The 17772-nt window shown below is 41.8% G+C and overlaps 1 protein-coding gene across 11 annotated transcripts in view; it reads right to left on the reverse strand.

Annotated features, from left to right (window-relative positions):
• Window positions 1-17772, reverse strand: part of PTPRF (protein tyrosine phosphatase receptor type F) — a 375416-nt gene that overhangs the window by 276955 nt on the left and 80689 nt on the right. For all 11 annotated transcript variants that reach the window (XM_030952948.1, XM_030952950.1, XM_030952956.1 and 8 more), the window contains exon 2: window positions 9127-9207. The gene's annotated coding sequence lies outside the window, so the exon portion shown is untranslated. The remainder of the gene's footprint in view (window positions 1-9126; window positions 9208-17772) is intronic.

Here is a 17772-nt window from a genome sequence, read left to right on the forward strand (position 1 = left end):
GCTAGTAAAAGTGAGTGATGTTTTTCAGGAGGTCTCTCATCTGTAACTGCACTGTTTTCAGATAAAATACCCCTTTCTGTCAGGCAGTGTCAGGAATGTCTACAGACGATCAGTCACTGCTATCCAGAAAAAATATGACATTTTTGTCATACCATCTGTAGTGTACATTGTATCAGCCCTTCTTCATTGTATGCCTCATCAGTCAGGGTTCTCCACCCTTGTAACACTAATAATTGGTGCTCCCGAGATAAACAGATAAATTGAAATTTTCAAAAACTTCAATCCTGCTGCACGTGTTACAGAACTCCTTTTGAACAAAACACCTTTTACAAGAGTGTAAAATCATATCTGCCATCTGGAGTTAATGACTGTCAAGTAAAACTCAGGAGGAAGACCTGCTCACCACTCCTGCATGCTGGCCTACAAAGCAGAACCACCACAAGTAATAGCTTGGAAGGAAGTCAACAAGATAAGCAGGATCATTTCCAACTCGGACGCCATAAAATTTCACACTGTAACAACTTCATTTACAAGACTTTGACAAACATTAAACATGGAGAACAAATATCTAACACAATTAACCAAGATTACACATACGGCCTAAAGTCTCTGTGCCACTGTGCAAGTGCTAGGAGAGACTGTCCCAACAGGGAAAATGGGGCAGCTCTGCAACTACGTGACCCTACCGACTTTCTCAGTATCACAGAAATAAATCCTGGACTGCCACAGCTCTGAACAAAGTGGCCTTGTCAGCTTTACAGCACCGCTTCAAAATCAAAACAAAACCCCATCAACATGATTAAGGAAATGGGACAGATGAGCTACACAGACCCTAAGTCTTTGGGAATTCTTTATGTGATCCCTGTCAAGCAGCCTGTCAAGTTATGTTTTTAACTGATTAAATCAGACCTTGACAGAAAACTTGAGTGTCAATTTCTCAATATTCTAATAATTGCATAGAATTCTTACTAAGGTTCATGCAACACATGACCATTCTGATAACAACACACTTTCTTTTCTACAGGTCACCTTACAAAATTAGATGGAGGTTGAAAGTTAACATTTCATTACCTAAAAAACCATTCTTGATCTTTAAACACAACCAGTGTATATTAATATTTAACCACTGCGTGCTAGAGATTACATATCACTATTACAAGCTCATAGCTGTTACTTTTGCAAAACACTAAGAAAAAAATAGATGCTGATGTCACTGATCACATGTTTTCTATTTATTGTGATGGGAAATAATCAGCTTCTCTGATTAGGTACATGTTTATTATATTATAAGGCAACAATTTCCTTCAAGCACCCAATCCAATCCACGTGCTTGACACAAACGTTTCTTAAAGGCTTGAAGGAATTTAAACACCTGTGCCCTAGAAAATACACTGGTGCTTCTAACAAAGAAAATGCTGAAGTATAGAAGAAATTTAAACATTTGATTACATTGTTTCCTCTTGACACCTGATTGAGAAAACAAACATTTTTACATTATTAAGAGACACTAAGGGAAGCAATCTCAGTACTATCTAGCCCTTCTGAACCACTGGTTACCTTGAGAAGCACTACCACTCACCTGAGACATTATATAATTCAAAAATTTCATCCTCTAAAGATAAGGAGGAAGGAAATGGCTTATTAAAACTCTGAATAAAGCAAGTAGGAAAGGACCTCGGCATGTCCAAACCCATGCTCAAAACAGGAGCAACTCTGAAGTCAGATTGTGCTGTCCAGAACCTTGCCCAGCTTATTTTTGAATACATTCTAAAATGGAAGCACTATGAGCTCTCTGGACTCTTGCTCAGTGCTCTTTCACACTGAAGCTGAGCTAGAGAACTTTCCTTGCTGCACCCCATGCACTTTCCCTCTTTTCCTTTCACTGGGCTCCCTCTGGATATCATGGATACTGCCATTACCCCACCCACCTGCCCAGGGGTGAGTGACAACCCTCAGACCCTCCCTCCCCCGTGAGTGGGAAGCACTGCTCCCCTGGACCCCGCTCACACATCTCCTGCTCCAGCCCCCAGCCACCCCCAGTCTTCTGCCTGATTCATCTGGTTTTGGCACCTTGCTTGACTTGCCTTCCTCATTCTTGTGACCACCAGCGGGATTCAAGCTGCCCCATAAACTAGGGCCACCTCTTGTCCATCCCTTGGCTGAGATGGCAACTGACCACTTGGTCTCCTCACCCACAGGCTGAGGGTCAGCAATACCCACTTCTCATCCTAGTCCTCAACCTGGAGCCAGCCCACGTTCCCCGGTGCACCATCCTTGCAGCTGGACACAGCACCACAGCTGGGGCCTCAGCAGCACCGACAGCAGCACCATTACCTTTAATTACAGTCCTGGGCATCCACTCCAGACACAGCTTGTCCTTTCTGCAACTGTCAGCTTGTGCACAGGTGGTGATCCAGTGCCTGTCCCAAAGCAGTCTGCCTGCGCTGTGCAGCCCTGCCACGTCCTCACCGCTTTGTATTTCCTCATTTCAACTCATTAAGTTGTAAGCTGCAGATTTCCACATGCCTTTTCAATCTACCATAGCCATTTAACTGTGAACTACGCTTTGCCGTGCTTGAGCACCTCTCAGTCTGGACTTACTTGCAGATTTAGTTAGTATTCCCTTGTCCACACCAGTAAAGAGAACAGCAAATAAAGCTCAGCCCAAGACAAACATGGGTGTATTCACATGCCTCATGCCATCTCCCTTCTTCCCCTCATTTTCACGGTCAATTATGGGTAACTACACTTCAAACATGGTCCTTATACAATTATTTATCATATTATTAGACAAATATATTTCCTTATTCCAGAGAAATGTCACAAAGTTTCATCAGAAACTACTGAAGTCAAGCTAACATCACAGGTACCGATATCCCCGAGTCTTTATTTTCTTATCCTCCAGATTCCCAGAAACTGATTAAAAATTTTGTTCCAATTCTCTAAGCACTGCAGTTAGACTAACTAGTCTGTAATTCCCTGGATCTCCCTTTTTCAAACTGAGGTAATGCCATTGCCCTTTTCAGTCCTTCAGGACCTCTCCTAGCCTTCCCAATTTCTAAAAGATAATTGTAAATGGTTCAAAGGTTGCTTGGCTAGTTGCTGATGTACCCTAGGGCAAATTTCATCAGGCTCTGCCTATTTGAATACACCTATCTTATCTCCTTTTTCTGATCTATCCTTTTTCTACTCTGCACTTTACTCCTATCACCTTGTTTAAATTAATTTAATGGGAAGACACACTCAAGCAATACAATAACTACATGATATCCATTTAATATTTTATCTTTCAGCTATAACATTAGCAAAAAAAACCAACTCCACATTATTCATGTACTGTAACTATGGCCTTTTGGAGATACAGAAGAACATTTATGAAGATTGGTCTGAGCTAGACTGAAGACTGGAAATGGTTTTAGCAATCCTCAAACTGGGGTGTCTGAAGGGAAAACACTAAGAAATGTCAATAAACTCTCTGTCTGTGCAGGAAGATTTAAAGAGAAATTTTAACTGCATTTTAGAAAGGACTCTATCAATTACTACGTCAGCCTGGTTTGGTTTTATAAGTTAAAAGAAAGAAAAATAATCCAACACTTCCCCAGTAGATAAAACATTTGATAATCAAATGCACAATTTCCTGTTGATTGCCTAAGCTATCCAGCACTGATCATTGCTGGGCTAGTGTACTGAATAGACTGACCACAGGTCCAAGCCAGCACAGCAAGTCCCACTCCTCCATGAACACTGATGGGTACCTTGAAGCACATTCAATTTCAATGCATCCATCCACCTGTTCTAGCCATAATTTACCTTTCATCAGCTGGAAATTACCACCCTCATGGCTGAGACGTGGCAAGACATTACAGGATCACTGCTAGTCTGCTTCTATGCAAAGCAAAACAGACAGCCTTAGATCATCCTCTGTGATTTCTATTTTGTTTTTCAGCAAAATGAACCAGACATGGTTGTGTGCACATTTCAGCTGAAGCACAGTTACTTCTTAAACTGCTTCATTTCCATCCTCAAAGACACATCAAGGCTCTGTTCTGTGATCCCCTAGGCTGAAGATGCAATGTTAATGGAGATTCTGGCTGTCACATTTAAAAGCAGTTAGTGATTTGAATGCCTCAATTTTTTTCTGTACACAACTTAAAATATTTTACAAGGTCCAATTTTCAAGAAATTGAAAATTTCTGGACTCAAAAACTGCTGGGCAGAGGTTCCCACCCCACTTGGCGTTTAAATCCAGAATCCATTTTACCTGGCATTTCTACAGAAAATCCTTTTGCAAAACAAAAGCCCTAGTACTAGTCAAAAGAAGGGGGAAATAATTCTCTTTTGCCAGCTGTGATGAAAATGCAACAAATCCATGCATTCTTCCAGTTACACAAAATACAGCAGCCTACCCTTGAATACGAATCCGTGAGTATTTTCTTCCAGAGTGATACACTGAAAACCTTCTCTCACAAAATACTATAATCAGCTTTCAATGAAACCTACTTTACTGGACAAAATATAAAGCTTGATTTCCAACACTGTCAGGACAGAGAACCCACCCCATATTTCCAATCCATATATTGCTGGTACTTGCTCCTACTGCAAATGCCACCATCAGTAATCCCTTGCTGCCTGCCTCCCCTGAAAAACGGATTATAATTAGCAGAATCCCTGGATCTCATCCCTGAGTTAATATGAATAAAAACAAGGCACAAATAGAGAGAACAGTCAGAACAGTAAAATACTGGTAGTCTCTGATGCTGTTCCTTATTCCACTAGTAGAAAAATTCAGACTCTATTTTAGTCAGAGGAGCTTGGTGTCATACAATTGTTCAGTCACAGCTCAGCAAACCTCATTATTTCAGGTCTCTTTAGAAATTCTGAGTTTTGCCCAGAGTAGGATGGGATGGTACCCGCCTGCTGTGCGCTGTGCCCCAGGAATGGCACAGCTGGTGCTCGTGCCCGGCACGGCCCCAGGAGCTGGCACAGGCACCGGGAACCCCAGCACAGTCACAACTCCCTGCTTTTTAATCCATCACCCCGCCGGGCTCTGCTTCAAACCCACAGTTTAACCAATACTGGCGGGTTTCAGCCAAGCCTATGCTGATAGTAGACAGAACGAAACCAAGTTAATTAGAGTTAAATGTAGCCTCAAAGGAGATCTCAGCACCAAAACTCCTTATGCACATTAACTTATATAGCATGTATTTTTAATGAGTTCAGCACTTGTCTCGAGTTTAGGAAACACACACACGGGGTGGCAGCTATTCAAAGCCGTTGCGCCAGAGCATCAGCAAGTGCTGACTCTGCAAGATGACAAGGTTATGTTGCCAGTTATGGAGATTCTACCTTTATTGCACAACCCTCAGATACCTAAATTTAAATTAAACAGGTGAAGTGACAACACAAAAGCCACCTACCAATATACTCATCGTAAAATACAAAAATGAAATTAAAAAGACCAGAGGGCTAAAGCTCATGTTCAATTCTGCAAATATGGTTAAATCTTTTAACATCCCCAGCATCTCCTGAGCCTTTTTTTCATAAATAAACTTGTGAAAATATGTATCCCTGTAGACAGCTAAAGCAAACACCTTCAAAGCAGAAGGGAATTTTACAAGTGCAAATTTGGAGCTTTAAACCCCACCCTTCCATCACTGCATGCATTCTCCAACACTCATCATGTGAAGCCAGGTAAATGGCCAGTAGTTGCGCCCTTTGGGTTGTAATACATTAAAGCAATCCACTTATTTGTGAGATAAAACCACTTGCAAAGACTGTTAAGTCCAAAAAATACATAGCCATATATAAATAAGGCTGAATTATGCCAACAAATTCTGCCAATGCCCTTTTGAGCCTGTCATTTAAGTATAGCCAGAAACCCTGTTCACTGGATTAGGATGAAAAGTAAGGGGTAACTCACTGTTTTGCATTAATTATAAGTATGTTCTGGCCAATATGGCATTAACATATCATTAATTCACTTTGAATCACGTAAGTTTTGCGCCAACATTCTGTACAAATATGTAACCTTTATTACAGAAAATAACCCTTCAATTAGAATATGGTATCATACCACATTTTCCAAAATGTAAATAAACTAAAGAATAAAAATGCTCTAAGTATTATAAGAGGACAATGTGACCCAACGACAACATTTTTACTTTCAAGTCAGAATGAAAAAGACTAATCATGTAGAAGGCTCAGTTTCAACTGCAATTCCAGGGGTAACGCTGCTTGTATAAAAATCCTCCTAACCATGATCACATAGATATTACAGTACTTCCCTAGCAACAGCCAGTTCAAATGAAAAATCTAAACTTTGTTTTTCTTTTAATCTTCTCAGGAATTACTCACTTTAATAAATTCCTTAACTTTACAACTGTAACATTCAAATGGATAGGTATTTTTGTATATCCCTGAAAATGCAACCATACAACAATTTTAGTTTAAATGAATGACAAAATACTGCTTCAGGACAGAACCCTCTAAACTCCTGAAAACTTAATCTGTATTCTGCTAATCTAGGCTACAGTTTATCTTCAGGGGTTCTCCTGTAACATCATTCCTCAATGCTTTGGATTCAGCCTGATGTGACTGAAAAGGTTTCCTTTTCTTCTTTCTCCCGTTCATCCACTTTGTTCCTAGGCTCTCTGTCCCCCTCTCCCTAAATCATTATTAAGGAAATTATTTTAAAAGAAAACCCTACAGATAAACCATGACCTAGAACAGGGAGATTCTGCCCAATTTATGTTCCAGAAAGTCAATTTACTTTAAACAATATTATTGCATGCCATTCAAACTGTACTTTCAGCCACATTTTTTATTGACTGAGTCTGTCATCTTTTCTTTCCCAAAACCTGAGTTTACTTTAAGAATGACAGAAGACCTTCTCAGGGTCAGCTGAAAGCGTTCATAACTGCACATACCAGGAAAGAAGTGCTATAAAACTGAGAATCCCTCAAGGACAGCTGTTTTGCTGAGGAGCTGCGTGACCAAGCTACCACCTAAGCTCCTGTGTAATGTCACTTCTGGTTCAGTTCTGTCACCACACAGTGCCCTCCCAGGGGGGTGGCCATTTCCAAACTAAGCTCTAGGATGCTTCCAAACACAATACAGAACAAAATGCAGATGATTAATTAAGAAATGTGAACTTAAAATGACAGATGCTACCATAATTCAGATACTGCCCAGGTCTGCAGCTCGTCAAGCCTGCCCATCACTAGGATATGCTCAGCCCTGCTGCCCACTCCCAACCTGGCTTCATGCTGACAGCTCCATGGGACAGGTGAGCCTGCAAGGAATTGGTAGGCAACAGGGAATCTGACCTATCTGCACCTCTGCATACTCAGCACTGTTCATGTCCCATCTCCTGAGCTAAGGGAGAAGGGGGGTCCAGTATTCAAACTCTGCTCTTCAGTCGGCATAGCAGCCCAGAGCCTTCCTGTTCACCCTCCTGCCTGCACCCAAATGCAATCACACCAACCTGGGCTCACCTCTGAGGAAAACCAAGTATGCCATGCACCACAGCAACACATCCTTTCCTGCCCTGCTGCTGTGAAACACAAGGTTTCTGAAAGCAGCCCTCCCATTGTGTTGTTTCTGTGTAACGTCTCAGGCAGCACATGCCAAACCCTGAGCACCATCTCCAACTGCACCTGCCCAGGCCAGCACCATGTGCTGGCAGATCTCCTCCACAAGGCTCTGAGCCCAAAGGCCCTGGAGTAGCTTTCTCCCCGCCCCAGGACCACATCAGGAGTGCTTTCAGACACACACACACACACACACAGACATACATACCATTTGTGCTTCCATCTCCACTTAAACAGCAACACCAGATCTGATGCTAGAGAAATCTTGCTTGTTTCAAGCATCAGCATCTTAGCTAATGAATTTTTGCTACTCTTCTACACTCAACAAATACTAGGCTGAGTGACATGCAGGCTAATTGACTGTTAAGGTCACTGGCCAGCTCTTTAATTTTATTTAGTACACTTTGAGACAGTTCATGACTCATTAGGGCCTTATTCTTGGGGACACAAGGACATGTAATACACACTAATAAAGAGCATAAATGTGATCTAGTACATGTATTTTACAGATTGTAAAATCAGAAATATAGCATTAAATATTTCTTTGCAATGTTTGTTATATTTTTAATAATTGGTGATTTTAACAAACATAAAAATATTTGTCAGAGTCTGCTGGTGTATTTCTAACTTGTAACACTGCTGTAACTCTAAGAAAATTCTTTAAGTAGTAAAAGTCACATTTTAAATACCATCTTGAAGAGAAAAAAAGGCTCAGGGGAGACCAAACTTAAAAAATTCCTTACTTAAAAGGGGGAAAAGAGACATTTTTCAATCTCTTATTCATGATATTTGATTTTATGATCTAAATTGTAATTCAGAGCACACATGTGTCAGGAACTTTGCAATACTTTTGAAAGGGATCAGCATCACTAATCAGGCACTAAAATCCAATTTCTGGGAGAATCTGGGAGCTCAAACCTGCACATTTTAGCTGGCTTGGAAAGATCTTTGAAAAAGAAAGTAATTATACATAAGTGTGCTTGAGAAACTTTACACCTGTCTTGACATGAATCAGATCTTTGCATGGATGATGAAATTCTTGGCATTGCTTTAGGTGATTGGGATGGCATTAGCTTAGGCAAGGTAAGAATTCAACAGCCACAAGCCTAGACAGGTAGGATAAAGGAGTTACTGACTCAAAAAGGCACAGCAGCTTATCTGTGGAAGTCTAAACATGCTAATCATTTAACATAAACAGATCTGCTGATATTTATAGAAAGGAATTTCAACTCATAAGTAACAATGTTAAAAAAAGGACACCAGTATCCCTAATCATATTTTCCACAGGTCCTCCCAGCTCCCTGCAGATTATTGCTACTAAAACTCAGACAAGGGAAGGGAAAAGAAAAAAAACAAAAGTAAAAAGAGGAAGAAAGAAAAAGAGCCAGAGATAGGTAGCAGGGTACGGGATCAGGACAATAACGAACTTGTTGGCAATCAGGGTTTAACTGCTGGCGATGCTACAAGACTCCTGCAACCTTTGTCTCTCTCTGCCTCAGTTCCCAGTCTGTAAAACCAAGTGATAATATTTCCTTACCTCACAGGAACGTTCTCAGAATAAATCCATAAATGCCTGGAAGACACTGAGACACCACTGTGACAGAGGCCATAAAAATACCTAGGGGAAAAGCAAACAACATAAGAATAAGTGTCAGAAGTGACCAAAACAGCAGAGACATTCACAGATTAAAGGTACAGCAAAAATCATAACTTTGTTTAGTGACATGAATTCTTCACCCTGGAGAAGAAGCAGTTCAGTTCAGCACATATTCCCATACAGCACTTTAAAAACCATGACAGCAAGGGACAATTCCCCCTTTTCTCCTTGCACGTGACACAACCATGATAATCCACCGCCAGATGCAAGCAGGAAAGATGTTTACACATCATTAGCTTAGCCCTCCACGACAGGTATCACATCTAAGAACCCCAACCACAGCAACAGAGCCCCACATACTGGCAGTGCTCTTCCTCAGCCTCCACATCCAATTCTAACTGCAGAGCTGAGCTCCTCCAGTAGTTAAAAAACTTTCAGCCTAACACTTCTTCCTGAACAGTTTTTATCCATTTGTTTTCATGTCAACATTGATCCAGCAGCTTACACAGCTTTTCCCTATCCCTGACATTTATATCCCTGACAATAAAAAATGAATTACATCACCTCCCTGTCAGGGCTCATTTTCCCACCCAAATCAAGCAAGTTCTTATCACCCCACATCAGCATCTTCTTCCCAACCCCATCCTTGTAGCCCACTGTCACCTTGCAACTGCCCAAACATGTGTTTCTCCAGCATTTTCAGCTGGGAACCCTCTCCATCCCAACCAGTGCAGAGCAGAAGCTTCTCTCTGAATGCCTTCTAAGGTTATGACCTGGCATGCCATCACCATGGAGCCATGTCCCACTTCAACTGCTCTGGGTCTCAAGGTCTTTCTGAAAGACACCCTGACCTTTCAGAGCACTGACCATGCCTCCTACCTGTCTCACCTCTGAGCCCTCAGGACACTGCTCTGTGGTGCCAGGGACATCATGGGGGTCCCTGCATGGCCTCTCCCTAAAAACATACCTCCTATCTTCAGTGTCAACTCAACCCACAGTTGATGGCTTGAGCTCAACTCCACCGCTAAGCATATTTTAACATGAGCCAAATGACTACAGCCCTCAGAAGGATAAGTGATTCAAAATTATGCAAATGCACAGAATACATTATTTAGTCCTTATCATTTACAAAGTACGCATTTTGTAAACAGTTTCAGCCCTCTTATGGAGAGAGCGACAGTGCCCTGAAATCTGGGTGTCTGATGGTTGCTGCATCATGCACTGATCATCACAGCCTTGGCGGGAGGGGGTTTGCTCCAGTTCTGAGGTGGGACATGAGGCTTGAACAGCCTGCCTGCCCAGTGTCCCCTGTGCTGAGAGATACCTCCACCTGCCCCCTCATGCAAACAATCCCTTGGAGATCCTCTCTCAACCCCTCAACAACTCAGCTGACCAGGACAACAAAAATACCCCCAAGTTTTTTCCATTTCTGAGAGGAGAGGGGGCAGTTCCTTTCCTCCTGGCACTTTATGTGGAACCAGCTCAGGAGCTGCTCGGACAAGCACTGGAGCTGGCAGCAGGGGAACAGCAACCTCCCCCCTCTTGCTGGCAGTTTGCCCCCAGATCAGACTGGGATGTATTGGAAACCTCAGCCCAGGGAACCAGAATACACTCACCTTACCAAGGACTCTGATCCATTTAAAACTGTGCTCTAATAACCTTCACAAATAAATATATTATGCAATTTATGTTATGCAGCATTGACTTCAATGACTCTGTAGCAGTGCTTACACTACTATATTTACTTCTGGCACACACTGGCAGCCATCACTGTAATTATTCTGAGCGTGCTCCTGTTCTAAACCCGGAGGTCTTACCCTGCCAATATCTATGCACAATGCTCCTCAGTATGTTTTCCATAACTTTGACCACAATGTCCTTCTTTCTTCTATCCCTGCAAACTCCTTTATCTAGAACATGTCATGAGTTTTTCCTCCTTTCACAATTTTATACCCCAGCACCTCTCCCTCACAGTATCAGATCACCAACTTCCACCTTCAGCTGTCTCACAGTGCTGCTCTCCATCCCTCAGGAGAGAATTTTAGACAAACACCCTGGCACCTCCTGCCAGGCTCCCTGAAATTTGAAGAAAGCCCTCTTTTAGGCATGCACACATCCACCTTGATGCCCATGGCACAGATCAGCATACTAAATAAACAGAAGAGAGATGGTACAGATTTTTTTTTCTCCCTTGCCCCAGACTAACAGGATGACCATTTCAGTACTGGCTCTTTCCACTCTCTTTATCAGCCTTTGCTGCAGGAATGGCAGTTGCATCTGAGTGGAATCCATCCAGCAGTAAGTGGTTTGTTAATTCCCAGGACACGTTGCATGCAGAGAAGGATACTTAAGCTACTTAAAAAGCAACCCTTTATTAAATGCATAAAAATGCTTGAAATTTCTGTAAGCCAACACTTTAAATTAATGACTTCATTTAAATATATCAGTCTCTGCTGCTAATTGTTATATTGCTTTTTATGCACTCTTTTAAATGTACTCCTTGGAAACCCTATAGAATTTGCTATAGTTCTAACACACAGTTGCAGTCATTCACAGTACATATTCATGTCTTTCACTAGAAACTTCTTTCTCCCAAAAGCTTAAGTAGTTTTTTGCATGTGTCTAACAGGGATAGTTCAAGTCAACTATTCTCAGCTACATCACAGTGACACTGCTGCTAGAATAGGAAGTGGAAACATGTCTCTTTAAAAAAACCAAACAACCAAAACAAAAAAAAACCCAACCAGAAAAACCCCAAACAACCTCTTCTACATTGAAAATACTAAGATGGAGCAAAGAATTTTAAGATTAAGAGGTTAGAAAATATTCTCTGTCATATTAAGCAGTGTTTAATAAGCAACTGAGAATTCCTGGAAATCCCTGCCACAAGTGGATCTGTGCATGCCAAAGTGATCGCTTCAGCTCTGAATTTCTTTGTGTCTATTCGTCTGACAGATGTATTTAAAATTTTACACTGATTCAGTTTTGGATGTCTTAACTGACTTTATAGAGGAGATGTTTTGCTTATGCAGGGAAGGGGCATATAAACATTAGGCACTTGACGCTGAGAATTAAACATGAACAAAAAAAATTAATCAGCAGTGACAAAAGTGGTGATGGCAGTTCACTGGAGATAACCTGCTGCAGTCTCCATCTGCTAATTTAGGCTGCTGGAGGCCTCGAGTGACGAAAGAGAGACCATACCAACAGGATTTTAGCACACTGAAGTACATACAGCTTCTCCCCTCCCACAAGTTAAACTCAAGGCCATCAGGCACAGTGGGGAGGCTGCCAAGAGTAAGTGCCATGCTGCACGTCCCCTGCAGCACCCTGAACAAGAGCCCAGCACCTCCAGCTGCACCTGGACACCTCTGCTGCTGAAAACATGAGCACTATCTCCACGGGTTTTGCCAGTTTGCATGTGCCAAGCCAGGAATATTTTCTGGAACTCTTCAAGGCAGAGTTTTCAATCTATGAGACAGTGTTTACTGAACAGACAACACCAGCAACGATGAGCTTTCTATGCAGCATCAACAACAGTGAGGAATTCCTCATCTCTTGGTGAGCTCCCATGCTGGCTGACGCTGCAAGAGGCACTGCAAGGGGCCAAGAAAAGCCACAACTTATCACAGGAAAACGGCAAACTGTGAAAAACCTGCATCACAAGGTTACCTGCCTAGGCACAGCTTCAACAGAGCTCCATAAATACCTCAGTCTAACAGTGACAGAGGTTAAAAACCTATTATCTTTCCCAAATGACAGTCTGAACACATGTTCAATAGAACACCCTGCCTCACCAAGCTACAAAGCAGATTCTGCTTTTTCAGTTCAACAAATACAAACCACAGGGAGCTTTTTAAATGAAAGCATTACGAAGAATACATTAGGCAAGTCTGATCTACTGTAAAACACTCACACACAACATTAAGAGGTAGAACAACCTTTAACACCTGCTTTCTCTTCAAACATAGTACTATCTCTGTGCATGGTTTGGCTCTTAGTAGGATGAATTCTCAAGCTAATTTGTATGGCTTACTCCACCAGCAAAGAATACTTCAAGTGTTTGGGATCTAGTTCTACTAATACTGAACTGGTGAGAATATTCTTTCAAGAGTGTGTATTCCACAGTGCTACTCAGCCAGCTGCCACCCTGTGGGACGAATCCACAAGCGGAGAATATTTTCACCCTGGTGTGAAATGTTGTGACACAAGAGGAGGTGCAGCAGCTGGAAAAGCATTGCATGATCCAAGCAGTGTTGAAACTCATCATCATAAATATTCACAAGCAGACAGAATTGTTTTCTTACTAACAGCACATTGTTATTCACAAATATTAATTAGTTTCTAAATACCACCTGTTACTTAGCCCTCCCTCTGCCATGTGACATGGGCTCCATGGCTGGCTTGCAGACTGTCCACACTGCTCAGAGATTTAATGATGTTTCAACTTCCAGAGCTCACTCAGCTACTGGGAGGAGAGGAAGGGAATAATTACTTACTTATGTCTTTCTCTGCTGACCTCTCTGGCGGATGAAACGAGCAGCTTTAATGGCCTCTGACGAGAGGCTGGTCCTGTCCTCCTTAGACGGGAAGGATGACAACTGCACTAGTAGGTCTTTGGCATGGAGAATGATTTTAAAGATCCAAACTTCAAAGATCTCAGTGAGGGGAGAGCTCAATCTCAAAACTTCTCCCCAATGGAGGGAAGAAAGCTGCTAATGCAACCACTCGCATTTCCAGCGATCACTCACACTTCAGACAGAGCTGAGGCACCAGGAATTGCCTGTCACATCCTACAGTATAAATAAACTGCAGACTGCCAGGAGGAAAGCTGTTACAAACCTTGGCAATTTTCTTTGGATTTCTTTAGATCACTTCTTCAAAGTATCTCTCTGTAGTAAGAGGTACAGGTGCAGACAGACAGCTAATACGGGATTCCTCTTCCTCCCCACTAGCAACAATCTCCTTCTAATTATGTGCATCACCGATAACAAGAGAAAGTTGGGCAGAACACTGATGGAACTGGGCAGAGCACAGATAAAATGCACAAGTTAATAGTTCACTTAAGGTTGAAGTGACACAGATGAATGATGAAGTACTGTCCTGTTTTCTACAAACTCTGGATGGAAGATCCCTCAGACCTTTCAAGAACACTCCTCCTGCTCAGCGTCCAGCAGAGACAGCCAGGGAGGATGAGCTTATATTGATGAACTCAAATTAATACAAAAAAAAAGGAACTATTTTGAGCCTGGGGCTTGCACTTAGCCTCACTGGAAGAGATGAACCTGAAGTATTCTCCTCACAGATTCCAGCTGAAAGACTCAAGCTCTGAAATGCAGCATTTGGCATTTCCAGTACCTCAGGAAGCGGTGCTGCCTTTTCATTGCAAATGTAGCACGAAGGTTGTTATCCCACAGCTGCCAGACTCAATACCAAGGCACAGACACAAACGTGTAGGTTTTCCAGGGAGGAGACACAATCTATTCAATACATCTCTCTGTAACATCAGATTTTTCTTACCAGCATGATTTCACAGGTACATCCCAATCTGAATACTTCTTAAACAGTTTTTTTTAAGATCTTGTACATCAGGCTATCAGCTCTACAGAAAACTAGAGTAGAAGAACTAATAAATTTCAGATTTTAGATGTAAAGTCAGAGCAGTTTTTGCTAGAAAACACAGAGGTAGGACAATTTAACCTTGTCCTTGCTAAAAATGGAATGGGGAATGCAGTCAGGGCTTGATATCCTTAAACTCCAGTAGAAAAAAAATACTGCCATAGTTCCTGCAGACAGCAATAACCCAGGACTATCAGGATTTTCTCAGAGTTTGGACAGCCTCACATTCAAGTCTCTAAGATTATAAAACTAGAAAGTGGGAGGGCAAGGAGCAAACACACACACGGAGTCATTTTTCCAGTGACTGACAAACACAGTACTCAATTTCTTAGGGACTTGAACGGCTGGAGCTGAAGTTAAGCTTCACTAGAGCTATATTTAGTTCTGCACAAATACAAATTAGGAAACACTTTCTTCCCAGTTACTAATGCAGTGTGACAGGAAACAATTATTTTCTCAGTGTCTAATGTTACCTTTGGTGACTATCTAGTTCACAGAAGCTGTATATTGTATAATAAAGAACCAAGCTGATATTCTGCAAATCAGTGAGAAAACTTATTTAAGAAGATGAAGAAGCATTTGATTTGAACACATCTGAGCTATACTGGTCTTAGCTATGCAGACAGAGTTAGTGCTGAGGCATCTTCTGCTTTGATAATAAACAAAGTCTGTTTGTTTTCCAAATTCTGCATTAGTTTATTCAAGAACTGTGTGGATACCTAAAGAATATCATGTTTCCCCTAAAGTGTAAAACAGAGCTGGGCACAAGGACAGAACAATTAAAATAAAAGTAAAATCCATCTTTTATGATTTCAAGCACCAGTTTCTTTTTATGAAAAATGCAATTCTGTGTCACAAGGGAGCTCACAGCTCAGCAATTGCTTCAGTCTTCAATCTCTACAAAACACAAAAGACAACAAAATGCATGATTCACGTGAAGGGCTAGTTAGACCTTGGCAAAGCAAGCCACGATTGTATAGAGGAGTCCCACGTGCTTCAGAAAGGCTCAAAAGGCTGCACTCAAGAAATCCCAGGCATGTGGCTGAGAAGAAACCCTGCTCCTGCCTACTACAGCAAGAATGTCCACTAACAGGCTTGGAGTTTCTGGGCCATCCAACACATATCCTTACACACTAAAGAAATTAGAAAGAATACAACACTACTGCACAAACATGTCCCTTCTTCTGGCACCACTGGGCAAATACTTGCAGGGCCCTTTGCTTTAGTGAGTCACATGAGTATTTCTAGAGCTGAAGGAGATGACATTTCAAATTTGGCTTAACTAAGACCCAGGATAACCAGAAAGATGCCCTGAGTATCAGCATTCTGATGACCTTTTCAGTTCCAGATCCCTTTGAGATGGAAGGCAGATGAGCCCTTGGCACCATCTAAAAAATCATCAATAGCCCAGGTTTCTTCAGCCAAAGCTGGAAGCTGGACTACTGAAATATGTGCATGTCTTTACCTAACCATCCACAGCTTTTTTCTGAGAAAAAAAAAGGGGGGAAAGGCAGGTAAACATTTGGTTTCTTGGTATTGCTTTTAAAAAATTATCAGTTATTTTGATAGTAGGTTCTCGGAACAGGTCAAACCTGGAAATATGAGCGTTCTGGCCACAAAGCAAACAAATCTCTCAACATAAGGCAAAATGTTTTTTTAGACACTTTGAACAATCTCTCTTGCCTACAAGTGCCAGGTATGACTAAGTTTGATGAATAAGTTACAAGGATTTCCAGGGAGAAATGACACCACTACTCCCACTTGTACAAAATCTAGGAACATTGCTTATGTGCTCTATCTTCTTTGAGGATCCTGTGGCAAGGGGGAAATTCATGCCCCACCCTGGGCAACTCAAGCTTTGACCAGGAATTTTACTTTAGATGCCCACAATGTCCCTGCCTATGTTTTACTTGCTACACGTTTACTGTAATAAGGTAATTCCTATAGTGCTTCCTGTATTGATCAGCAACACCCAGGTGGAGTCAAAGACTTATCTTGTCTATATAGCTGGAGGGAGGGGGGCTAAATTTTTTCAGATACATCCAACTGGCACACTGGTATTTTATCCAAGCACCGCTGTGCATCTCACCCCCATTTCCAATAGCGTCAAAGGAGTGGAACAATCACGGATCTGCATGACTTGGGTAGAGGTGCATATCAATATTCAGCCCACAGATCTTGCTAGTACCAAAGGGCAGCAACTACGTCATCCTGTTCAGAGATTAAAGACTTTCCTGTATTTCAGCAGGCTGGTAGACCAATACACACACGAGCCTGATAGAACAGTAAGTGGCTGGAGCTCTTCAGGGAGCGGATGGAAGGTAAGTGTGTTTTCTCCTGCACATGTTATTCCTGCACATGTAACCCTGCAGAGCAGCACTCCCCATGACTAAGCCGCAATAGTTGCTGTCAATGTTTACTGAAGCTACCAGATTGGACTTTCAGCGTCAAGCACAGGTAGACCAGGTTCACCTTCTGGTTTCCTAGAATCTTTTAAGTTATTATATGACTCTATACTGCTCCTTGACTGTTCTCTCAAAAGAGAGGACGCAAAGCAAAACAAGGCTCCAGCTTGGAACAAGATGAACAATTACTCTGGAAGAGACTAACTTTCACTAGAAATCTCATTTCACACCTTTTCTTACTCCTCCAAAGAGTCATCCTCTAGCCCTCTTCATCACAGTGCTAAAATAACCAGGAGGGAAAGTAGGAACCTCCTTTCTGATATAGTTTCCCATGTTGTACCTCCTCTCCCCTTCTCAGAGTATTGAGCTTATAGACAAATGTACAATATAAATGGAATGTTGAAGAACTTAACAGAGGTGTACAGAATGAGGAAACACAGATGACAGGCATACAAATTATTATTAGCTACTAAGTAATCAAAGGGATAAAGACACATGTTTCAAGAATTATGAGTAGCTAATTATTAGTAATTAGGATTAGAGTTACTCTTTTTAAGAAATT

The sequence above is a fragment of the Camarhynchus parvulus genome, chromosome 8, assembly GCF_901933205.1.
Source record: "Camarhynchus parvulus chromosome 8, STF_HiC, whole genome shotgun sequence".
NCBI lineage: Eukaryota > Metazoa > Chordata > Aves > Passeriformes > Thraupidae > Camarhynchus > Camarhynchus parvulus.